Source organism: Podarcis melisellensis (genome assembly GCF_964234715.1).
Source record: "Podarcis melisellensis genome assembly, chromosome: 4".
NCBI classification, from domain to species: domain Eukaryota; kingdom Metazoa; phylum Chordata; class Lepidosauria; order Squamata; family Lacertidae; genus Podarcis; species Podarcis melisellensis.
The window spans coordinates 60,119,076-60,145,134 of record NC_138531.1 but is presented as its reverse complement, the minus strand read 5'-3'; the positions used below and the strand labels follow the sequence as shown (position 1 = coordinate 60,145,134).

Sequence of the window (26,059 nt, the reverse complement as noted above, 5' to 3'; positions counted from 1 at the left end):
GCTATGGAAAGAACAACATAAATCTGGAAACTACAAGGTAAACAATCAATTGAAAATTGGTATAATAATGTCTGCAACATGGAACCAGCAGGAATGTAAATGACACAATTAAGACTAGCTAGCAAACAATCTCTTGTCAGGTATACTGGGATGTTATACAAAATGTACCTTTTACAAAAGTAAAACAAGTATTAACAAAATAAATCTATCAGGGAAAAGCATGTACGTATCTCATTACTGTTTATACTGGACATTGCTCAAAAATATTGAATGCTTCTGAAAACATTCACCCATATACTTAGGGCAAATTGCATGGTTACATTTATTGACTACGTTGAGGGCAAAGGAGATTCTAACTAACATTTCGAAGAACTTAAGAAAGAATTATCATGATGTGAACTTCAAACTGGTGTTGGACACTGCAACCCTGCAGTGTAGGCGCTACAACACTAAAGGCCCGATCCAAACATGGTGCAGAATGGACCTCCTAATAAGATTGCATATGCAGGAGACCCTCATCTGCAGAGCACAGTCAACTATCAGGTATATAAGGAGTGAGATGATCTTTCACATATCCTGGTCCCAAGCTTTATAGGGCTTTGTACACCAAAACCAGCATATTCAAACCAGCTCATAGCTAACCGGCAGCCGGTGCAATTCTTTCAACAGCAAGATAACATATTAGTGATATCACTGTGAAAACTGAGCTGCTGCATTTTGCACCAAATGCAGCTTCCAAACCAATGTCAAAAGCAGTCCTACACAAGTGTACAGTGGTACCTCTAGATGCAAACGGGATCCGTTCCGGAGCCCCGTTCGCATCTAGAAGCAAACGTAACCAGCGACGGCACATCTGCGCATTGCTTTTCACCACTTCTGCGCATGACATCATTTTGAGCGTCTGCACAAGCGGCGAAACTCGGAAGTAACACGCTCCGTTACTTCCGGGTTGCCATGGAGCGCACTCAAACGTGCTCATCCTGAAGCACATTCAACCCAAGGTATGACTGTACATGGTAATAAACAAACCTGGAGGTGACCAGAGCACTGACAACAATGGTCAGGCTATTCCGGTCCAAAAATGGCCATAGCTGTCTTACCAGCTGAATCTGGTAGAAAGCACTCCTAGCCTCTGAGCTCCCCTGGGCCTCCAATGTCAAAGATGGATCCAGGAGCACCCCCAGACTATGAACCCACTCTTTCAGTGGAAGTATGAACCCATCAAAGCTGGTAATTGAGCAAATATACACATTCAGGAACCACCTACCCATAATGCATCCATCTTGCCACAATTCAAAGTCTGTTTATGAAGCCCACCACCAAATTCACAGATTAGTCCAGGGCTTGTACAGTCTTCCTTGATTCAGAGAAGTACTACTGATTACACTTCACTCCAGATCTCCTAATGACCTCTCCCAAAGGCTAGATGTAGATATCAAACAGCATTGGAGACAAGATGGGACCCTGTGGCACATCACAGCACAACCTCTAGGAGGGCAAAAGATGACCACTCAATACTATCCTTCTGAAACAAACACTGGTCAGTTGTTTCAAAAGCTGCTGAGACATCAAGTAAGAATACGAGTCACACTACCACCGTCCTCTCAATAAAGGTCATCCATCAGGGCGACCAAGGCTAATTCAGCTAATTCAATCAGAACCCAGATTGATATGGGTCAAGATAATCTTCATCAAATAATACTTGTCATTGTTGCACCACAACCCTCTCAATCACCTTCCCTAGAAAGGGAGTATTTGCGACTGTGGGGTAGTTGTCAATGGGTCCAGAGTAAGTATGCATTGACCAAATCCCGGATCCACTTAGTCATTATGGAGTGTGTTGCTGTCCTATTCATGTGGATGGAAGGTGCATATGTTGCTGAATGGTAGGAACACGAGGAGGAAAGCATTTTTGCACTGACAGATGACATTGTGTACTTATATTTTGCTACATGTTTTTTCCACTCTAAGTTGCCCCCCCCCCCGCCCCCACAAGCTGTATTTCTCCCTGCAGATACCCATGGAACTTAAGCCTTGTTGTGTGAGAGAAAATACACAAAGAGAAAGGTTAAGTAATGCTTTGCCACTTCTGAAGATTTTTGTTATTTACTAAATAAGCCATCCAAGCTTCGTCACACACATTTCTGTGTGGATTGTAGTTTGCCCCTTTGTCACACTCTAAAACTTGAAAATGTTCTACTTTTGCATGTCACATGGCACGCACAGCTTAAATGTCATTTTGGGAACAATATTAACATTGCTAAGTGCCTTTAGATGGATTTTGCAGCTTCCATGCTGTGCTTGAATCAGTTCTGCTTTCAGGCAATCCTTTCCTCCTATGATTGGCAGAAAGAAAGACTAGTGGAGGTTCTAATTCAGTGTTACAGGAGACCTTTAAATTGATCTGATGATTTATTATTTTAGCTAAATAAGTTTCATGGCTGCAGTGATGAGTGGCTTTTGTGAAGCTACCACTGCACTTTAGAACCATAACACTACATCTAGAGCTGGAAGACATCTCTTCCGAAATGACAAGATAAATTACAGGAACACATTATTACATGTTATTCCTAGAGAATCTGTTAATACGAGTTTTATAGGTGAAAAACAGCACTCTGAAAAGAACAGCAGCAGGTTATATTATATTATATATATTATTTTATTTTTTTGAGACACAATTTACGGAATAATTCTATTCACTGATGTGGACAGAAGGTACGTTTACTATAGTTTGCATTGAGCATGTTTGAAAACTGAATTCCAAGACCAGTGTTTCAGTGAATCACTTTTTACTTTTAGTTTTTATGTGATCATGTTTTCTTGTGAAAGCAACCCCATGTGTCCCACATTGAAAAGTGGCTTTCAAATAAGTTATTTATGCCATGCTATCCTTTACGTGAGATGGTGGCCTTCATTACAAACAGCTTCCCTGACTTCAGATCTTCCTTAAGCCAGAGCATATGCTCTGAAGGTCCTGTGTATTACTGATTTTAAAGCAACAGCATTTACTGATTGCAAAAAGTGTGGTGTATGATCTCCAGGCTTTTCCTGTAAGCCTGGGGAGGGGGAAGGAGCAGCATTCCAGGACACAGGAGTCCTGGACTCATAGGCTCCAACCCTAAGGGGCCCCCCAAAAATGACTGTGCTAAGCCATTCCAGCCTCCTTCTCCGCCACTGTGTGAGAGCACAGGTAAGGCGCCTGATCACTCACCTGCCTCCCTCTGTTCAGGCCAGGGGGCCTCACCCTGGGCTGTGCTCGCTTTGCTCTGCCACTGCTGGAGTTGGTGCCAATGCCTGGACTTAATCCTGCCAGGGCCAACAACACACAAACCACACACCCCAGGCAAGGACTGCAGAAGGACTAGACTTCAGGCAGTAACCTGGGACATGGTCAAAACTGGTCTGTGAAGCAACAGACATGAAATAAAGGCATGGTTTCAGCAGTCCAGACATAAGTCAATGCCTTCTTTGACCCCTGTTTTCAATGTGCCCCTTCTCCGAGGGAAGAGAACAAAAGGCAGTCACCTCTGAAGTGAAGTTAGTCCTAAGCAGACAGACAGACAACAGGCAGCTAGCTATATAGCCCATTCAAAATACTTCCTCAAAAGCTGAGCTCCACATTTGAGCCTCAGTTACGCCATATTAAATCTGTGGTTTACTCAAGCAAAACTTTTCTATCTAGGCAAGATATTTACATTCTGACTTAGCAAATTGCATATCTATCATACAGAACTGGGCATATTATCTTCATCAGACTAGTTACATTGCTTTAGCTATCTAATTCTAATACAATTTCAGCATGAATTTTCTTCTGTGCTATTCATCTTGTTGACTTTCCTTTACCCACCCTTCAATTTCTCTGCTGTAAGCTGGGGGGTGGAAACTGCCTGGATGTCAAAATAACAAAAGTTACCCGGTAATACATTTCAGCTAGAACTCCCTGCCCTATTCAAATTGATGTTGCAGGTTCCTTCAATACATGAAGGAAAATAAATGAGAATTGAAGCATGTGGCCAGAAAAAGGAACAATAGATGTCTGTTCAAGACTGAAGACACAAAAGTATGATCAGATGGGTTAGAAAACTATATAACTCCAAGAAAATATTATAGCGCTAGGTGCTGAAACAAGGTGAAGGGCAAAGTGGTTTAGCCAAGTGTTCCTATACAGCCTTGCTAAATTTTCTAAAATTAAGCATGTTTTGTTCACCAACTTAGAATTCCACATGTTCCATAGGCCCCAAAAGATTGGGGACCCCTTTCCTAGGAGATACTTGTTTCATGATATATTCTCCCAACAGTGTTCTTAAGTGTGTCTTATAGTTCAGTTGGCTACAGCATGGTGCAGGTTCAATCTCAGTAAGGGACAGCTGCATATTCCTGCCTTGCAAGAGGTGGACTTCTATGATTCTATTATTCTGTTACTTCAGATGGCCTGCAAGAAAACCAACCAAGGTGCAATAACAAGAATCTGCATTATGCCCCAGCTACCACAGGTAGAGGCAGTACTCAAAATCTCAACACAGTTTTTGCCAAATGCTGTGATACGTACGTTGGGTTAAAAGGTACATAGGTCACAGGTGCAGCAGTTAGGTAAATGGCTAGAATTGAGGATGGAACACAGGGTGTCCAATCAGGGAGCAGAGGAAGAGCTCCTTAAGTCCAATTTTTGTTTCAGTGGACTCAGGTACTCCCAAGGGCACCAGGAAAGGCCTTAGAAGCACATGTATGCCCATAGGTACCCCAGACGAACCCTTAAAATACATTTCCATTTCTTTTTACAGTGGTACCTCGGGTTACATATGCTTCAAGTTACAGACGCTTCAGGTTACAGACTCCACTAACCCAGAAATAGTATCTCGGGTTAAGAACCTTGCTTCAGGATGCGAACAGAAATCGCATGGCGGTGGCATAGCGGCGGCGGGAGGCCCCATTAGCTAAAGTGGTACCTCAGGTTAAGAACAGTTTCAGGTTAAGAACGGACCTCCAGAACAAATTAAGTTCTTAACCCAAGGTACCACTGTACTATAGTAAAGGATATGTGAAGATTCAACTATAAACATACATTGCAGTGGGAGATGTCCACTGTGGCTCAAAATGGTAGCAAAGTTCAGGTTTAACAGTAAGGGCAAAGAAATTACGAAAATAAACCCTTCAATGACTTTTAGATGCAAATAAAAAAAAAAAAATTCTTACCATATTCTCATCGTTGATGGTTTATTAGTACATAAGTAGAATGCCTATCAGGGCCAATGTTCTAGTCTGATGTCTCCTACCACCACTTTGTGGTTTAAACAATCTTTCTGTATTGAGATTTGCTGTCACTGGCTATTGAAGCATTACATGGCTATATGCCATTCTCTCAAGGTGTCTCTAAGTCTTACCATGCAGCATATTTTACAACCAGGGTTGTTCTCTGATTGGTAGTGGAGAACATCCTTTTCCAGGATGCTACACAGAGAGAGAACGAGAACACCTCTCTTCTGAAAGGAATTGCATATGAGGAAAACTCTTATACTGTACCCAAAATAGGAGTAAATAAAAACTCCACCTGTATCCATTCAGGAGAGCCTGTATCTTTCAAATTTCCTTTCCCCCTGATTATGAACCTAGATTTGTGCATTATAGTTTACATACCCTTGAAAATATAAGAGTCATTTAGGTTTGTATCTTGGCAGCTGGAACAGTTTTAATGTTGAATTGCATACAGAGATATATAATGGCTATTAATTGTTGAGTTCCTTTATGGTAATGTCTCTCCCAGAAACAATTTTTCCCCATCACAAGTAAAATATAGCTGCATAACAAAAGAAAGAAAAATAGATACTGATCTTGACACTTGCTAATGAAACCAGCTGTATTCTGTCTTATTTACCAGACTATTCACCGTCTGTTGTTGCTGAAGGGGAAAAATGCAATTGTTTAAAGACATCATACAAAGAGCCTGCTGAAAGCATATGAAGTCAAAGTGACTGAACTCTCAATTCTAATTCAATTCAAAAAGCACATTCCATTAACTAATGGTAAGTTTTCATTATGTTACAATAACATGGCATCAAAGGATGAGCACCATATTATGATAACTGACTATTCTCCAGTGATTTCACCCAATAATAAATAATGTCCTTTGGCAACATTATGAACTCTGGTTCAATGTCTAACTAATTTCTTCATTCCCCCCCCCCCACCTCAGCATGTTAGTGAAAAGTATAATCATGTCAGCTAAAGCTGTGTAGGCAACACTGCAACTGAATCCTCAGCCAATGAAGTATTTAATTTCACCCCCACCCATAAGCCCTACAAAGCATCTATTTACTGTGAGGATTGCTTCAGCATGTTAGCGATTACCAAGCAGTTAACAGCAGTCCCTTCAGATAGCTCTCCTAACTGTGTTACAGCAGGAGACGCCATTATGATAACACGTCCAAGTCTAGCCTTGGGCTGTGTCTCCTGTTGATGGTGGGAATATTTTCAACCCATGCAGAGCCAAGTACTGCAACATGTGATAGCAATGAGCTGAAGGGCCAGTACCAACACCAGCATGAAAAACAATAGCGGTGAATGACACAGATACGTGGACAACACAAATTTTACAGTAAGAAAAAACAACAATGTCATTTATATAATCTGAATAATTATGAACCCATCAGCACTACTTTCCATTTCTAGGCAATAAGGACCGATGAGATTATACACACACACACACACACACACACACACACACGAGTCATACCTAGGGTTGCGAACGTGATCCATGCGGGAGACACGTTCGTAACCCACATCGTTCACAACCCGCAGCACCGTGTCTGTGCACATGCGTGACTCAATTTGGCACTTCTGCACATGCGTGTGACGTCATTTTGTGTTTCTGCGCATGTGTGAGCGCCGCAACCCGGAAGTAACCCGTTCCAGTAATTGGGGGGGGGGGCAGATACTAAGGTCAGTAAACTTTAAGTGGGGTTTTAAGATTTTCTCAGAAGTGTTAACACTAGCTTCCTGCATCACACTGTAATTGCGGGGGATCTTACTGGAATGCATTTTCCTGTATCTTGGTCAGTATTCATTTTTGTGACCATAACTTACAGGCTATTCTTCTCCTTGGTAACTTCTCAAGTTATACTATGTCCTGCCAAGAATCAAATCACATAACTCCTACAATGTCTGAATTTCAAAAGTTCCCTGTGTGTAGAAAACTACTACAACCAGGTATCTAATTTTGCCTACCATTTCCTCCAAGGTATTAGCTTTCCATGTGCAGAAAAATATGGTATGACTAGAGTTTCAAACAAGCAGCTATAATATTAGTGGTATTATAGTTCCCAGCAATGCTGAGCTACACTACCAGAAACATTTCAAACGATTTTTAGTGCTGATGGAGGAGGTTGTGCGAGTCATCTGCTCCAATCTCACTGGCACATTGAATTATTATACAGCATATATTTGACTTGCTTATGATTTTTCTGATCTTGTTCCATGCATGCCTTATTTACTTTCTCTAATTGCCAGCAACTTTCCAGGGTTTCAGATAAGAGACATTGCCAATCCTACCTAGATACACCAAGGATTTAGCCTGGGACCTTCTGCATGAAAGGCAGCTGCTATATGGTCCTTCTTGGGATAGTTATTGTAATAAGCCTTGTTATGGGAACAATTCATGTGGATAAAATTTGCCTGGCACTGTGTGGCCCACCAAGCACAAGCTTCCCACCCACCCACCCTCAGGTGAGAGCCTCCAATGAGTAACCTGGGCCACTGGTTGACAGGACCAGAGTTTCTTTTTTCAACCCAACAGGTCTTTGGTGTGGTTTTTTTCACCCTTCCCCCCAGTGAAATTTATGGCTACCTTTTGCTGGACAGGGACGCGGGTGGCGCTGTGGGTTAAACCACAGAGCCTAGGACTTGCTGTTCAGAAGGTCGGCGGTTCGAATCCCCGTGACGGGGTGAGCTCCTGTTATTTGGTCCCTGCTCCTGTCAACCTAGCAGTTTGAAAGCACGTCAAAGTGCAAGTAGATAAATAGGTACTGCTCCGGCGGGAAGGCAAACGGCGTTTCCATGCGCTGCTTTGGTTCACCAGTAGCAGCTTAGTCATGCTGGCCACATGACCCAGAAGCTGTCTGCAGACAAACACTGGCTCCCTCGGCCAATAAAGCGAGATGAGCATCGCAACCCCAGAGTCGGTCACGACTGGACCTAATGGTCGGGGTCCCTTTACCTTTTACCTTTGCTGGACAGGATAACTTTGTGTTAAGGTCAGAAATGGCATCGGACAGGATCAACATAGTGAAAAACTGACCATGGCCTCAAATTTGGGCTGGGCTCTCTGCCTAGCTGGAATCTTCACCCCGGTCACCCAGTGAGACCTTGCCAGCTTTGCTTGCTCCACTGCAGCATTCAACAATGGGCAACTCCCACGGAATGGGTTTGTTATGGTCCAACCCCAATGGATCCCATTCTGTCAGCAGGGGTTAAGTAGGATGATGAACTGACCCTAGCCCTACTGCCATGCGAACACCTACTCTGCCTGCTGCAGTCAATAAAGATTTGGCCTGATTTCATCCCAACACCTGTTTGGCCTCTTACTGCTTTGCTGGCTCACAGATGGGATGTGCTCCCATTGCTGTCCCATCTTCTGCTAACCTAGCAGTGTGAAAGCATACCATAGGTACTGCTGTGACGAGAAGGTAAACACCCATTCTGTGCACTCTGGCACTTGTCACAGTGCCCCATTGCACCAGAAGCAGTTTAGTCATGCTTGCCACATGACCTGGAAAGCTGTCTGTAGACAAACGTCAGCTCCCTCAGCCTGAAAGTGAGATGAGCGCCACATCCCATAGTTGCCTTTGACTGGACTTAATGGTCAAGGGGTCCTTTACCTTTTTACTTATTAAATTATTTATTCTGACGTATTACCATAAAAAGGAGGTAGATCTCTGAAGGCAGATTCCTTAATATGTGACTTGAGGGCTGTGCCTCTTATTGTTCAAACAACTGCTGATCTTTACGAAAATAACATTTATTGGTAAACAAGAGTTGTGTAATGAATAATTGATAGAACTCAAGGTGTACTTGAGCCAATTATTTCAGTGGTCTGGCCTAATATGCACAATTAGGCAAATTAAATCAAGGTGCCTTTGGAGAAGCTTGTAACTTACTTATTTGGGCTGCAGATTATTCCATTGGGCTATGTTTCTGCTTTGAACAGTTTGATCTGAATTAAAGTAAAGCAAAGTAATGACTAAAGGTTTCTGGAGATAAAAACATAATCTTGTAGTTCTACAGAAGTCAATATTGGCAAATCAATGAGAAAATGCAACCATTTGTGGTGAATTCATTCTCAGTAGATTTCATGTCTGAATCTTTAAAACAGAAATTCACAACAAAGCCATGTAGAGGATTCTTTCCCTTAGATATCTCAGATTGATAGACATAGCAGATTGATCCACATATTCCATGAAGATCAGAGAGGCAAATAGGTGTGTTGTTAAGCAAGAAAATGCCTTACAAGTCTTTTCAATTCCTTTGGTGAAAACCTGTGCATTTCCTTCCAATGGTTTCCTAAAAGATGTATGGTTTAAACTAGCAGTTCTGGAACATAATTTCTCACTATTGTGAAGAAATTACAAGTGCAAGTGTCTGGTATCTATGTATAGGCATCTGCTACTTATCTTTGCCCTTGTATAGGAGACAGTTGTCACAGTCTGGTCCAATTTCTTCTAGCATTAAGCATTTCATCCATAACAATATCCAGGGTCAAGAAAACCTTAAGGCAAGATTGTAATGGAAGCTGCAACAGATTCTGATATTTTCCTACACTGACCTATTTCACTTTTAGAAATACCCTCTTCAGAAGCAGAATGACACATTTTTATCTTTAGCCCAAAGTCTTATATGATGTTTCAGTGTAAACAAATATGACATGTGATTGCTGGCTATGTGACTGTTAAGACTCATATTCAGTTGTCACCACAATGTCACAATTTGTGGCAGAGGCTTGTTTTAGCTGTAGTAGTGTAAATAGCTACTTGTGTTGCTGCAATCAGAGCAGCCTGCAAGGTCTTGAAACTGAAGCAGTGTCCAAATCTTTTCTGCTTCCCAGACTAACCTCTTACTACAGCTGAAAGGAATCGGAGAGCTGCACTGATGTCATATACAAAGGTATGCCCTAACAGGACTAGGATGCTGTGTAAGGGGCAGTTGCGAGGGCAGACTGCCTCTATCCCTGTAGAGATACACTATCTTGCAGCTACATCACATCAGGGGTAGAAAAATAAGTGTTGGTGCAACAATGCCTAGAGCTTGGTGCTGTGGTTTTTATGAGTGCTGTGTCTGAGCAGCAGTTTATCAAATTAAGTAATTAATCTTTAATATCATGCAAGTGTTCAGTAACTGGTCTGCATGACATCTGTTTCAGGGATCATGTTGTACACAACTCCTGAAGTCTCAGCATGCTGGGCTTCTGCCATAGTTATTCCTGCTGCATTTATGAAACTATTGGATGTGGTGTGCAATGAACAATCTCCACTCCTGACTTCCTGTCATTAGCATGGTGTCTGCTTTCCTAGCTAAAAGGTACCTGTCTCTTCTAAGAGTGTTTTCCTTGCTTTTGGCTATACACTACAGCACGTCTGGGGGAAAAACTTAACTGCTGTGCTGACATGTCATTAACTAAATAAAAGTGACATGACTGTCTTCAGTATTTGCCATTGTGTTTCTGTGCGCATAGACCCAGCATTAGACAGGATTAAAACCAGTCTCTTGAATTCTACAGAATAATCTACCCACTTAACTTTTCCATTAAAACTCCTAGGGAGAGTGGAGCATTCCATGCACAGATTAGGACTTGGGAGGAGGGTTTATATACAGGGTACATAGAAGGAAGCCAGTTTTTCTCTTGTTCACTCAGGTAATTGCTTCACTTTTTGTGTAGCCCAGCGATATTGCTCCACTGCTTGAGGAGCTTCTCTAAATGTTGGCCTACTGGATTAGGCTTAAGGAATTCACAGTTTCATCATCGTGACTTGGGGGACAGAGACCTCTTTTCATCAGAAATGTGTAGGTGGTGTGACGGACAGGCCATGGGTCTTCCTCCTTGTGACCCGGCAAACCAGTTAGAGCTGCTGAGACCATCGGCTAATCAGGAGAGAGGGGGGCAATTTAAGTTAGATGCTGGCAGTTTAACGGTCAGACAAGGTTGAACTATCTGTGTGGGGAAAACCATTTTGATTCCCTGAGGGGAAGTTAAATTCTTGAAGGCACCAAAAGTCTAGCAAAGACTTGGCATGATAAAGAATGCTGCTTAAAAGTTTCTCTGCCTCACTTGTGATACCACCATGTGTTGAAACCCTCACAGTGTGTAATTATATATACATACAGATTGTTCCAGAGTGCCTCCTTAAACTTCTAGGTGGGGAGTGAGTAGACACCGAGGAGACTTCACTAAGTACACCTTGCTGCTGTGAAATCTTAAATGCTACCACAATTAGTTAGTTATAGGTCGCTACTGTGTAATGCAAGAGAAGCTTTACTAGCAAAACACCCAAACTATGGATCACTTTACCCAGCACCCATCCTTCATGGGCTTACTTCCATGTCTGGGGACACTGGTCTCAACAATTCAATACCCAGGTTTTGAGTGCAATTCTACACTGTGTTGAAGTCCGCAGCAATTATGGCCAGCAAAGTAGCAAGACTTACCTACTTACTGAGGAAATACTGCCAATGTTTAAAAAGCAAAGGTGAAAAGCCAACTACAATGCAAAGCATGAGTCTTACCTAAAATATAATTTTTCTGAATAGTCTCTAATAAAATTATTCACACAAAGCCTTATTCTCGAGCTGTTTCTAGCTTATGTTTAAAGTTAAACCTTTAATCCTTTCTCTGCTGAGCTCTCAAATGTTGCTCCCAAATCTCTGAATCCTCTTATCTCCAAAACTGTGTCACTGCCTATAAAAAGATATCAACTTGTCAATCATTATCAGCATATGCAATATTTATAGCTGCTGCTTCTATTCCAGTTAGAAGAACTATGACGAGCACAGCAGAAGGCAGCATTTATATTGGCATGGCCACAAATCTTTAAACAGGTTGACACACAAGTGTATAGCTTGAGATGTCTCCTTCTCTAGATGTGACTAACTTAAGTAGTTTATTTGGTATTAGTGCTGTCATGAGCACTATCCAAGCAGGACCCAAAATAGCCACACTCATTATGGGAATGAGTATTAGTGCTCTGTTAACGAATGAATTCATTTATTCTGGGTTATAGTCAACTAAGTCATAATTGGAGTATTATTATATTACTTATTAAATCCGTATACTGTCCTATAACTGCAGGTCTCAGGGCGGTTCACAGACATATTGATTTCAGTATGTTTACTCAGAGAGGGTATAACTAATGCCAGTTATTATCCTTTATAACAAGCTAAATTTATATACCACCTTTCTGCCAATGCATTCAAGGTGCTTTACAATTAAAAATAATAACACAAAATAAGAAGCATTTGTCTGGCCAATGGTGATGTCTACGGAACATGAGCCTATTGGCTTCTCTTTGTTTCTCTGTGTGTCTTTTGCACCAGATACAGTTTTCTGTTAAGAGTACAGCAATGTTTTATATGCCTACCACACAGATAGCTTTCATCAGATGAGGGATTTTTTTTTGAAATCTCACCGGGGGTGGGGGTGGGGGAGAGCTTGGAAGAGCCTGGGAAGGGGCCAGAGTTCAGCAGTAGAGTTTTACATGCAGAATGTACCAGGTTCAATCTGCAGCATGTCAGGAAGGGTCGGGAAAGCTTACTGTTTGGGTGCAGCACTCCATACTTTCAATCAGTGAAGACCAGGGATGGGGAACCTGTTGTTCAACTACAATTCCCATTTCTCTAACCACTGACCATGCTGGCTTGGGCAAATGGGTTGCAGTCCAAAACATCTAGTGTCCCACAAGTTCCCCACTTCTGGTGTGCACCAAACTGAACTGATCTGACTCAGTAGAAGACATCTTGCTATGTTCCAAAGCTCCTAAACTTGCAAAACTGGCCGGACCGGAGACATAAAAATGTAAATTGTTATATTAAGAATTCTAACAAAACTGCTTCTTTATTATTCTATCTTAGAGGCAAACACTGGAATGCTTAATAAATGTAACTTTCCTTTTAATTCTTCTGTTTCCATAATCATTTTATCAGTGTCATAAAACTCTACTAGACTGCACCATTAGCTAATCCACTGCAATTATCCATTTTTATTTTTAACTTTTTACAGCTTCTTTTGTACATTACTATGCATGCAAACTACCTAATGTAAGTAGTAATAAAGCTGCTAATAGTAATGGAAAGGTTAAACTTAATATAATTAAGCCTGATGTTCAATTAAAACTGCCCACTAAGCACAATGCCAGAAAAAACTATAGTAGATTATCTATCTTGCCATCTAAACAGCAAACATACCTATTGTACCACCTTCCTATCACTGCTGGACAATAGTGTTTCAGTGGTTTGCAACCATTTTTCATTGGTTTGGAAAGCCTTGACCAGCAATGATATTCCATGGATATTTTTTAAACTGATGGTTGCCGAATTACAATCTTTATAAAATAAATACAATGTGGATGGAATGACTGGCCTATTTTATGTATGTTACTGAAAATAAATTCATGTATAGTACAGTACAGGAGGCAGGATCACAACCACGGTTTGATACAAGCAGTACTATACACTTGCTTTTCATTAAGCAGAGCTTAGAATTTGTTCTGATATTTCATGTGTCTGAAATCTATTGTCTATGTCTAACTGAAAGAATAAGGATCCTTTAGTCAAAGGCTGTGCCCTCCTTCGTTAGTACAATGCCATGTACAATGACGGCATATACTATGTCATCTTAAGAGATTATGATACAAACAAGGATGCTCCCTACCGTGTATACTGTACTGTACTATCTTGGCTGAAATCCAGTGGACATTTAAACATTATTGTGAAAATGGCCTTATCCCACTGATTTCTGTCTGAGCAGGGGTGGGAAACTCCAGCCCACAGGCCAAATACAACACCTTTTATCCAGCCTTGGAGACTCGTCACGTCCATTCCAGTCTTGCCTCTGCATACTCCTCAAGTGCTTTGGCCTACCTAGAATGTGTCTTTGAAATGTAATGATACACTTTGCTTGCCTGGGAAAATGCATAAGATAGTGTGTAGAAACCTCTGTCTTCTCCATGACTAGTCAAATCCATTCCTCAGCCCACCTTTGGTTCTGGCGCAACTGCCCGCCACTGACATGCAACTCCTGGAAGCTTGCCCATCAGGGAATGCAGCTGAAAAGGTACCCCGACCTTGTATCAGATTTAACCTTAGTGTGTTAGTACTAGCATGTCATTTCAAGGGATCAATACATGTTAACTTTTTGTCAGAATGCATTCATATCAGTGTAAATAATTTCATCTTATTTTTATCCTCTTATAAGTTAACTCTCCTCACTTGGGTCGTGTTATATATATAGAGAGAGAGAGAGTTAGCTAGTTAGTTATCAGGCATGAAAAACCTTTCAAAAAATCAAGCGAATGCATATGGAAGTTGCCTCTGCCTGATTTTCAGTGATTCTTCCTTACCCCCTGCATTCCACCTCAGCCAACCCAATTCAGGAGGTTCCCAGGAGAGCCTTTTCAGGGAACTGCTAGGGGGTGACCAGAAGCACCATCAATACACCAGCACATCTCTGGATGCAAGTCACAGGCGTTTTATCTTAGGAAATTATGATGAAGATGTAACCATATTTCTTTTAATAAATATGGAAAGGCTTGTGTTATTCAGAAGACATTTGAAACCTCTGGAAATCTCCTACATTACTTAGTGTCTCCAACTCTGATATTTCTTAATAAATTAGAGCAATATGGTAAATGGTATCTCATAAGGAGATACAGTGGTACCTCGGGTTACATACGCTTCAGGTTACAGACTCCGCTAACCCAGAAATATTACCTCGGGTTAAGAACTTTGCTTCAGGATGAGAACAGAATTCGTGCTCCAGCAGCAGGAGGCCCCATTAGGTAAAGTGGTGCTTCAGGTTAAGAACAGTTTCAGGTTAAGAACAGACCACCGGAACGAATTAAGTACTTAACCCGAGGTACCTCTGTACTATGCTGCATGTAAAAAAAATCTAGCAGCCACTGCAGATAGGACAGTGGGACTGTGACATGACATTGGCAGTTACTTTAGATCAGAATCCTGTTCGCTGGTCCTCTTTCAGCCTACATGCATTCAAGAATTCTTACAGAAAGCAGGCTCTCTGCTCACACAGACACAAACTTTTTGTGCACACATTAGATTGTGCATAAAGTCTATTACATCTCCTTCTACATTTCACCAATTAAAATACAGTTTTGCTATAGATCCTTAATAGTTGCAACTCAAAATTCCACATACAGGAAGCAGGAAGCAAAAGACCTGATAACAAGGCTATTCCTGACTAAACCAAACCAATCACTAAATACTCTAGACTGAGCAATCTAGTAAGTTAAGTTACATACCTAAAGTGAAAGACAAAAAATTCCCATAGCAATTTAACCTAGGTGAATATGCCTTTCTTAGCTCAACATGGGGTACAAGCTACGACCCAATTTCAAAGCAAAATTTGAACACCAAGTTATGTCTGAAAGCAATTTCCAGCCTTCTATTGCATCTCCACAAGCAGTTACTAAATTGTATTAAATCTTTGAAAGAAAGACGCACTGCATATTAAATACCTCTGATTCTTATTACTTCCCTGCACACCCACTACTACTTAAAGTGGAATTTCTCTTTGCCTTGTTCCCATTCCTTCCTCTCATCCATCTCTTTTTTTCTCCTCCCCTGCTCCACACTAGAATACCATGATCTAGCACAGGTATGGCTAAATGGTGGACCACTATCTTGTAAGCCTACAAATTGGGCCATCCCTCTCATAATTTTATTGTGAGGCCTAATATAGTGATAGGCACCATGTATGTAATAAATTATTACATTATAAACAAACAAACAAAGAAATGACATTATTAAAGGCAACTGCACCCAAAGACAAAGGCAAGTACGGTAGTTGACTCTTGGCCTTACAGAAACTAGGGCCTCTTAGAAGTTCCCAAAATAGAATGCTTGAAAGTAATTTAGAGCATTTACTGAATTCCTGCATTTTGCAGCTACATAGCAACAATCAGTAAACAACGATTAGGACTGGAGATAAAGGCTTAAGCAGTAGGTAACAGAAGCAGAGCAAATATACACCAGACTCATTTAAGAAACTCTCTCCACTACCACACCTTCTACTGTGTGAAATAATGGTGGAATACCATGTGAAAGAGGCCTTTAATGCACCAGATATCACATAACAAATCAGTAAGGTGAAAATACATAAGTGTATTGTAGAGGACGGAACTAGTGCATTTTAAAGATTAGGTGCTAAATTTTAAAGGTCTAAAACAAGTATGGCAGTACTAGGCAGGGCAGCTAATATGTGCACTACCACCTTACCTTACCTTAGTTATCTTCTGTTTCCCACGAAGACCACTGCTACTGGTGTCTCCCAGAAAGAATAAAGCCTCGGACTGCTTTCCCCTCAAACCAAGAACTTGGCACAGGAGCAGAAAAGGAAGATTTGTTAGCCACGTCCACGGAGACCTACAACAATGGGGGGGGGGGGACGATGTTACTAAATAACAAAAAATAAGCTACTCCCGCTCATTGTTAAGAAAATAAACTTCCAAATAACTCCCCAAAGAGCAAAAGGGTGGTTTGCACATGGAATGGGTTGCTCCACTCCTATGATTGGGGGGTGGGCGAGTTTGCATTCACTAGTGTATGAAAAAACATGCTAAAATGCTGCCAAGCAGATACTAGCCCAGGCAACTGACTAAGAATTTTGGAGTTGAGGAGAGACCTGCTAGTAACTTAAAAGAAGATATACTTGCAAAGCTTTTCCTAGGCAACAGGCTGACTGAGGCTGCCTTCCAATTGCTAATTTACTTGGGAGTAGCTCCCATTTAACAGAGTGGGCCTTCATTCTCAGTAAGCAGGCACATGGTAAATTTGGGGTGCAGCAGTTTGTTTTAACAAAAAGACAGAAGAAAATGTTACTAACTTCGCCTTTTTCACGGAAGAAACCCAAAGGTTTGCTTTTATTTCGTCTGGAGATGGAACAGCTGCACAATTAATGGCAAATTTGCATACCAGCCAGATAAGACTCTAAGGTTTTAGTGTGGTACAAAACCCCTTCATTCCCTCAGAACAGACAAACCACGACACCCGTCCTCCACAAGGAACACATACCATGCAACAGACAAGACTGCTACTTAGACTACTAAAGCAACCGACTCTGCTTCTACAGTAGGGAAGAGTGGAGCAGCCTGGGAAGAAGGGGCGGAGCTGGGGCTGCTGACTACACTGAGCATGTGCAGCATTCCAAATTAGCTGAGTTCTGATTTAAATGCAGCAAGCAGGTGGGATGCAGCTGCTCATGATGTACCTAGTACAGCAACGCATCTCTGATTATCATCATCATCATCATCAAACAAACAAACGTGGTAGAGCTGGGTGGTTCAGGTATGTGGAGAGTTAGCTGTTGGATTCATCCTTGGGGGATTGAGCTAGGAAAGGCATGCCTGGCTCATGTGTCCATTCTGCTTGTCATATCATAAGAGATGGGCTGTTGTTATTTTACTAATGAGTTCAGTAATGGGATGGCACAGAAATATTGCTTATAATGAAACAATAAATAATGCTGGTACAGTAACCCTCCCCAGCACCAGCCAGTGTTCTATCTTTTCCTGGCCTTCTCTGCATATAAATAAAGTGTAAAAGTAGACAGCGATCCCTCATAAAACCTTTCCTTCCACAAATTATAATCACTAGTACAGTGGTACCTCGGGTTACATATGCTTCAGGTTACAGAGTCCGCTAACCCAGAAATAGTGCTTCAGATTACGAACTTTGCTTCAGGATGAGAACAGAAATCGGGCTCCGGCGGCGCAGTGGCAGTAGGTGTGGTGCTTCAGGTTAGGAACAGTTTCAGGTTAAGAACGGACTTCCGGAATGAATTAAGTACTTAACTCAAGGGACCACTGTACAGGTATGAGGAACCAGTGGCCAGCAGGAGTGGGGAGTGATTTGACACTGGGGAGCCCTAGGATTTTGTCAAGCCCTGGCAGTTTTGCTGGCCGATTAGATGCGGCATAAGATCTTCAGAGAAAGGTTTCCAATCTAGGCTCTCCAAACAAGAACTGAAGGCTGCAAAATCCTGCCTTACATTCTCACAGCCAAAGGGGAATAGCTAAGGCCTGCCACTGCCAAGTTGGAACGGAATAGGAAGCATGTGTAACTGACCCTTTCTAATTAGGATGAGACCATGGCTCTATTCAGGCATTTTCTCCATTTTGCTTGTTGTGGGCATTGTGGAAAATTTAAATTGTGATTCCCAGCCCCCCCCCCTTTTTCTGGTGATCAAACGGCTGCTCCTAGGTTTTAGCTATCTAGGAATAGGGCTCATCTGAGGGCATTTTGCTGAGGGACACCGTAAACCAGCCTGAAGGAGGAGTCAGTCTGTTTCAGGCACAAAATAGGTTGATTTCTTATCTCAAAGGAAGAGAGAATCATCTGTATTTTTCCAGCACACATCCTAGAATCTTGGTACGTAGCGTGCTTTTGCTGAACTAGAAGTGCAGCCCTCTTTTGTCTGGGAATACCTGCTTACCCTCAATAGAGGAGCACAAAATAAGTAACACTATGGAGCAAACATCTTATGCAGGCCATGCTTCAGAGTGGCAGGTGTAACACCTTTATGCAATTATGAAGTATCCTCATATCTGTGCATTACATTCCTAGCAACAGCTCTCAGTGATGTGGAGACAATGCATGCACATGCAGTTAGAGTGGACCCTCCGGATACGAACTTAATTTGTTCCAGGGGTCCTTACATACCCCAAAAAGTCCACAACATGAGGTGCCGCTTCAGCACACGCACATGGCGCAATAGACCGCTTCTGCGTATACACTTCCAGGTTTGCCGTGTTTGCAACCCAAAAGTTACGTTATACGAAGGTAACGTAACCCGAGGGTCCACTGTACTGATGTGGCCTTGTGCTGTTTGGATACTGCTGGGTATGCCTCTAGTCAGTAGAAGGTAGGGTTGAGACAAACGGGATAAATATACATTGTGATTTCCCACAATGGCCTCTCTTATGCAAGAGTATGCCATGAAAGTATCTCTAGCCATGTTGTTTGATTCAGAACCCATCCTTGTGAATATCAAGTAACTGTAAATAAGGGACTTTTTTCTTTACTAATGGAGCTTCTGTATGTTTTATTTTGCCTTTTAAGCAATGCCAGTGACATGTGAAAATGAGACAGGGTGGGGGTGGTGAGAGTAATTCCAGGCAGCTCCAGTTTCCAAGCTTTTAACTCTGCTGCATATGTGTGTGTGTGCATAAAATAAGCCAACCAATTTAATTTTTTTAAACCTATCAAGAACTAATGTGATGGTGTGATTTTCAGCACTAGTCAAGAGGAGCTAAAGTATTTAAATTGGCCTGAGAATCAAGCTGTTAGTTACACATCTACAACTTGTATACTTGTGTCACGAGCATAATGCTGTTGGGAAAGTGAATAACTTCTAAAAATGGAAGTTAGTCAGAAGTGTTCATTTACTCAGATTCTCCTCAGCTGTAATGGATGGTAAATGTTTGCTTTACTCTGTGTAGGTCCCACATTATAAGAAATTGCAATGAATATTCATTTTGTTGCCTTACCACTTTACCATCAATGAAAATGAGGGATTAACTAAGGCAATACTTTATTTCCTTCTGTAATTGTGAATGCATAACATTCATTATATTATTAATCCATCTTGAAATGTTCATACAAAGCTATTTTGAGCCATTAGTTGCGTCACTGTAATTGATGGATTACTGCATTAACGTTTAATTTAGTTTTGTTTTCAAGGCATAACACTCAGTTTCATTCAAGTTAATTGTAGAACCAAATAAGGAAATAAATTGTTCCAGGAGAAAGCATAATGCGATTTAAGGATTCTTCCCAATTCAAGCGATTTGTTTTTGGCCTCAGAAGAAGTTGCAGTTTAAGTTTTAGATTTGAAATCTAAAAATGCCACACACACACATCAGGCTGAAAGGGGGGGAGGGAGTTTTTCAGCTGAAAATTGTGCTTGAAAGAAATTTGAACAATTTTTAATTCATAAAGGCTTGATAAATAAATTCTTAAGTTTCCCTTCCTCTACCAGAGTTTAATTCCCTCTCCAAAATCAAGACTAGGTAAGGTATTATTTTGACAACACATAAATCAACAAATAAAAACTAGACACTCTTAAATTATAAAATACTAGTATAAATAAAAATTATTCAGTATGGCACACCAGATTCCCCATCCAATTGTGTATTTAAAAGTCACCAACATTATGTTGTTGTTGTTCGTTGTTTCTCAAATTATGCTTATATTTAAAATGTATTATATGAGCCATATTTATATTCACTTGTCTATGCTAGTAAGAACATTTATCTAATAAAAAAAATATGCATATGCCCATTTGGCTTCTGTATGTTTTTGAAAACTGTGCCTCAAGTCTGTGAAATGTTACAGTTTAAAGTTTCACTGGTGCAGTAATTTGCTTTTTTCCTCCTAAGCTTTTATAAGAAGCTGTTTATACTTAGGCCACGGATCCATCTAACCCCGCACCTCTACTTTGACTGGTACTTCTCTCTGCGAGAATACTTCTCTATACGAGAAGATTGGTACTTTTCTCTTCCAGCTTACAACCTGATCTTGTTAAGGCAGAGAGGCAAAGAATGAACCTTGGCTGCGCAAAACATGAGGTTTATCATTCAGAAGGCTCTCCCTTTCCCCAAAGGTCCAATCTTTTTCACTTTTTGCGCAGAGGTTCCAACTTGAGCTGACCACCACAGCACTGCAAACAAGTAGGTTACTAGCCGTGAACTGCTCTTTATCTGCCGATACAGCAAGTCTTAGGATCAGGCTGCAAGGGGTACATTTTATTATATATTGTTTCAGAAAGAAAAATGAAGAGAGAAACCGCAAGCGTGAGAAATTACTCTGGTAGATGCAGCATAGCTCATTTGCCTCCAGCATCAGCTGGGGGTAGATGTCATATATTCATGTCATGGCATAATGGCACACTCTAGGCTATTCTCATATACATTCTCATTCCAAGCTCATTTGTCAGTTGTCTGTAAATCCAACATCTTCCTCATGCGGGCTAGTTTATATATCTTTTTCTCAGCTGGTTGTAAACAAATTCCATGTACTGTATGGCAGGTGACAAATTGATGGAATTGACCAGGTGAGGTTTTGGTGCAATCTACACGTTGCAGATAGGCCAGGCTGCAGCTTATTTACTGGAATTATTTGGAAAGGAAGGCAGCTGTCATATCACAAGAATATATATATATATATATATATATATATATATATATATATATATATATATATATGAAGCTTATATATATATATTATATATATATAAGAAGCCGAAAGCACCAGCCTGAAGATGACGAGTGAGACCTCGTCGAAACGTCGCCTAGACACCCCAACTTTTACACGGGAAGACACCCGAGGACACCAAAACCTGCATATATATATATATATATATATATAGTTGCTTTGCAGGACTGAACCCATTGTTGTTGCTTAGAAGGATTTGCTTTGTACTTGTAATTGATCGCTTTGTAATGGTTCAGCTTAAATGCATAAATCATTATGAAGCACTTAGGCAGTGCTATATTCCTATCCCATTTGGTGTCTGACTTGATCATATGGGGGGGGGGGGAGGTTGGCATCATGAATCTACTTGCTTGCATTGGGAATCCCAGTAGTGGCAAACCATGTGACTGTGCACAAGTCTGTGAGGGTACAGTCATATACTGTACTTAGGTACAGTCCTCTGCCATATTTGGGGAATTCCCCACATATGAAGAGATAAATTGATTTGTTAGTGATAAGGAAATGGTGTGCTGTTGTTCTGAGTGACTTCCAAGATCCAGCCACTTGTTGAGTGTCAGCTGGAAAAAAAGGAAAACAGATGGGTGACGAGAATTCACCTGGTTGAACCTCTAAATATCTGGTACCCTGGGGGGGGGATGATCTGGGTGTCAGGGGAATGAGTAACTCTGTGTTCCAAGGGTGAGAACCCTCAGATCCTGAATGAAGCCTTCCCAACCTCTGTCTGACCTTCAGCATTCCCGAGACCACCCTCTCACAGGCACTGTTTCACACCATGAGTGTTTTTACCTGGCTGGAATGTGTCCTTGAACCCTGATAATGCCTCTGTCTTGTCCGTCCTCAGAAATTTACATTTATTACTTTGCTCACTTTTGCCTCTGGCCCCACCCACCAGTGGTATGTGGCTCCTGGAAGATTGCCCAAGAGGTGATGCAGCCCTTGGGCTGAAATCATTCCCCCCAGCCTGCTGCACACTGTGCATAACACTGACTGAAGAGAGAACAGAAAATGGGCACCTCCAGAAACTCATCCTGCACCCCTTGGTACGCTAATAAAATGCTTGGGTTCAGGGCTGACAGCCCCAAACCTGGGCCCACCAGCACTGTTTTGCACAGTAGGGGAATGCCTCAGAAAGGTAGAAGAAAAGAAATTATAAATATATATATTCCTTTTATTCTCCTGAAATTACTTCCACCCCACTCAGGAGCTTTAATGGTACTCAAAGGCTGCCTGGAGCTCTGAATAGGAGCATCCTGGACAGTGACTGAAGAAAATTTTGTTGCAAATCATACCTTGTAAGATTATATTATCATGAAGTATATAATATTGTAGTTGTTTAGGTCAGATTGCCTCGGCTGTTTTGTTGCCATATCGTGAAAAGTCATGTGGGCTCTGTTCACAAATATACAGGCTCACTTCCCATTCCACTGAAATCTCATCTTCAAATAATGCTTCTTTCTATAATCTAAATCTCCTGCTTAGAGCTCATCCACAAGCAGTCAAAGCAATTACCTTTTTAACTTTGTCCTCCTTGTATATATTAAAGCAGGATTTTCATAAGGGTTCTTATTTATATTAATATATTTTACTTTTTTCTATTTACTTTATGTATAATACATAAAGGTAAAGTGGTTTGAACTGATCTATTAAATCAGTCTTTATTTGCATATTATTCAAACAGTTCCCTATTATGCTGTAGAAAGCAATAGATGGAAACATTCTGATGCCCTCATTCTTTCTTGAACTGCAAGTAATCTCTGATCTCAAAACCTTTGCAAATCAATGCAGGATTGTTTATTATACTGGAAAATGTTCTTGTCTTCTTAAAAAGACTGTGTGTGTGTGCATACATGTTGACAAATAGGAAAACATATCCATGGAATGACTGAGAACACTTTATTTATTATAGGTTGCTGATGATCTAATAATTCACAACACAGCAAACCAGCAGCATCAAGAAGTATCCTGAAAGCTCATTAATAACTTTTTTTAAAATGATGCATTCGTAGGCTGTCAATTGTTCATGCTGTCTATGGAACAATGATTTTTTTCCCCAGTTGTAATTATATTATGCATGTTTTAAAAATGTATGCCGTATTTGCATCTGAATATTTCCCCTGAATAAATGATTTGGATCTTTTTCTCCAGCCAGAATAAATGCAAACATAGGCCTTTTACCTCTTATATAACTGTCTATATGAGAAATGCTACTTTGAATTCCTATAATATTCTTTATGAACAAACTAGATTTGACTGTGCAGACCAGTATGTCATGTTGGGTTGCTGCCATAATCCCAAAAGGTGGGGGTGTTGGGAACTTGAAAGCACAGAGGTAGGGGAGGGAGGTGAACTCCTGCTTTTCTCCCTCAAACCTTGTATTTCCCATCCCACATATTTTCTTGTAACCGCTCCCCCCTCAAAGAAGAAGAAGAAAGCAGCCAGAGAAAGGTATATTCAAAAACAAAAAATGTGATAAGAAAGAGTACAGCTCTGCCTTTCCATCTACACAATTTGGCTCTTGAAATCTACCCCAGCTTCCCAGGTTGGATTGTAGCTGTCGTTATCTACTGTACTTCTTTGTGAGACAAAACATTATTTATTTTATGCATTTATATTTTTAGAAACATTAACTTCACCAGGGCTTGATGGGGGGGAACCTGATAGAAGTGAAAATGAATATTTAAATAAATATAACAGGAAACTTTTTGCAACTTAGACTGCAGTCCTAAATTGGTCTCCTTTAAACACTTGCCTAGGGACGTGGGTGGCGCTGTGGGTTAAACCACAGAGCCTAGGACTTGCCGATCAGAAGGTCGGCGGTTCAAATCCCCGCGATGGGGTGAGCTCCTGTTGCTTGGTCCCTGCTCCTGCCAACCTAGTAGTTCAAAAGCACGTCAAAGTGCAAGTAGATAAATAGGTACCGCTCCGGCAGGAAGGTAAATGGCGTTTCCATGAGCTCCTCTGGTTCGCCAGAAGCGGCTTAGTCATGCTGGCCATGTGACGCCGGCTCCCTCAGCCAATAAATTTGCGCTATGGCCTGCAGGCCCCAGAATTTGGGGTAACATCAGGGGTGATTGGGGGCATGCCAGGGGAAGAAGCTGGGATCCAAAACCCAGGGTTCCTGACCTGCTTCCCAGCTGAGAAGAAAATTAAAAGAGCTCAGGAACATGCCTAAATCTCACATTCATTTTCCCTCCCATTGTTTCCAATGGAAAAGAATGTGTTGTGGGGGAGTTGTTTTAAAAACTTAACAGCTGGAAACAGGTGAGCTTTGCAGGCCTTAGCATATGGTTGAATCTACTTCTCTAGATGAATTGGGCAATGTTGTTGCTTTTCTTGTTTTAATGTGGAAAAAAGTATTCAAATATGTAATCCCTTTCCCCCATGCACCTGCATTTAAAGTGGTAGAATCCAAGAAAGATTGTAGAAATACCACCACCACCCTAAAATAATGGCAACTCAATTCTCCACATTCTGCTTAATAACAGAAGTATCAGCAGGCAGAATTGCAAGTTTATAGCATTATACAAACCTTTAGGGCAGGGGAAAAATTAGTCCAATGTGGACTGAACATTCTCAGTGTGCATGGAATACCAGCTGCTCAAGGGTGGGGAATAATGGAAGGCCGAGATAAAGAGGAATAGGATGGAATATTCTAGAACAAGCTTCCTCTACCTCGGCCCTCTAGATGTTTTGAGACTACAATTTCCATCATCCCTGACCACTGGTCCTGCTAACTAGGGATCATGGGAGTTGTAGGCCAAAAACATATGGAGGGTCAAGGCTGAGGAAGCCTGTTCTAGAAGAAGGCACAACAGGTTGACTTTCAGCCCAGTACTGACTGCAATGACTGGCACTGGCCTTCCAGATTTTAATAATAATAATAATAATAATAATAATACCTTTATTTTCAGACTGAAATTGCTTCTTAGCCATACCTGGAGATTCCAGTAATCAAACATTGGCCCTTTTACAGGCTCTGCCACTGAACTGTGTCCCTTTCCCAAAGCATCCTCATTGGAACACTATGGAAAGTCCCAGTTGTTCAACCCTTATTCATACAGCCACAGTCATTTGCTCCTGTCAAACACCTCTATATGCTGTCCAGGTAAGGACAGCACCTGTGTGCATGCAAATATAGCTTCTGTTCCAAATGCAGGATGGATCATGTGGAGAGTCCCTTTGCATATACAATTGTTTATTAGGACTGTTTCTTAGCTCCTTTCTGTTCACCACCTCCCTCCAAGAAGGGAAAATAATAGGAAGCACAGAGGTAAGAAAGAGAGAAGTGTGCTAAGTTTTTTTTTAAAGAGGCCCTCATTACAGTTAGTAAGGTATGGGTGATATTAGCACATGGGATAACAAGAAGCTTGCAGTGTGGTTGATGTATAAAATATGTGCCTCGATATCTTGCTTATTTTTAGATATTCTTTCTCTTTTTGAATTTCCATAATGAGCATGTTGTGCCTGTCAGCATCCTAGTTCCTCACTGAAACCTTCCGTCTCTTTTATCACCAGAGTCTCAAATGTCTTGTCAAACCTCGTAATTATTTCCTAGAGTCAAATCTGCCATTAA

The 26,059-nt window shown here is 41.2% G+C and overlaps 2 long non-coding RNA genes across 2 annotated transcripts in view; one reads left to right on the top strand and one right to left on the bottom strand.

Annotated features, from left to right (window-relative positions):
• The window catches only part of LOC309368109, a 140,980-nt gene extending 124,347 nt beyond the window's left edge, over positions 1–16,633 (bottom strand). The window contains exon 1 of the long non-coding RNA XR_014167543.1: positions 16,497–16,633. This is a non-coding gene — a long non-coding RNA (uncharacterized lncRNA). The remainder of the gene's footprint in view (positions 1–16,496) is intronic.
• The window catches only part of LOC309368102, a 114,883-nt gene continuing 95,310 nt past the window's right edge, over positions 6,487–26,059 (top strand). The window contains exon 1 of the long non-coding RNA XR_014167527.1: positions 6,487–6,592. This is a non-coding gene — a long non-coding RNA (uncharacterized lncRNA). The remainder of the gene's footprint in view (positions 6,593–26,059) is intronic.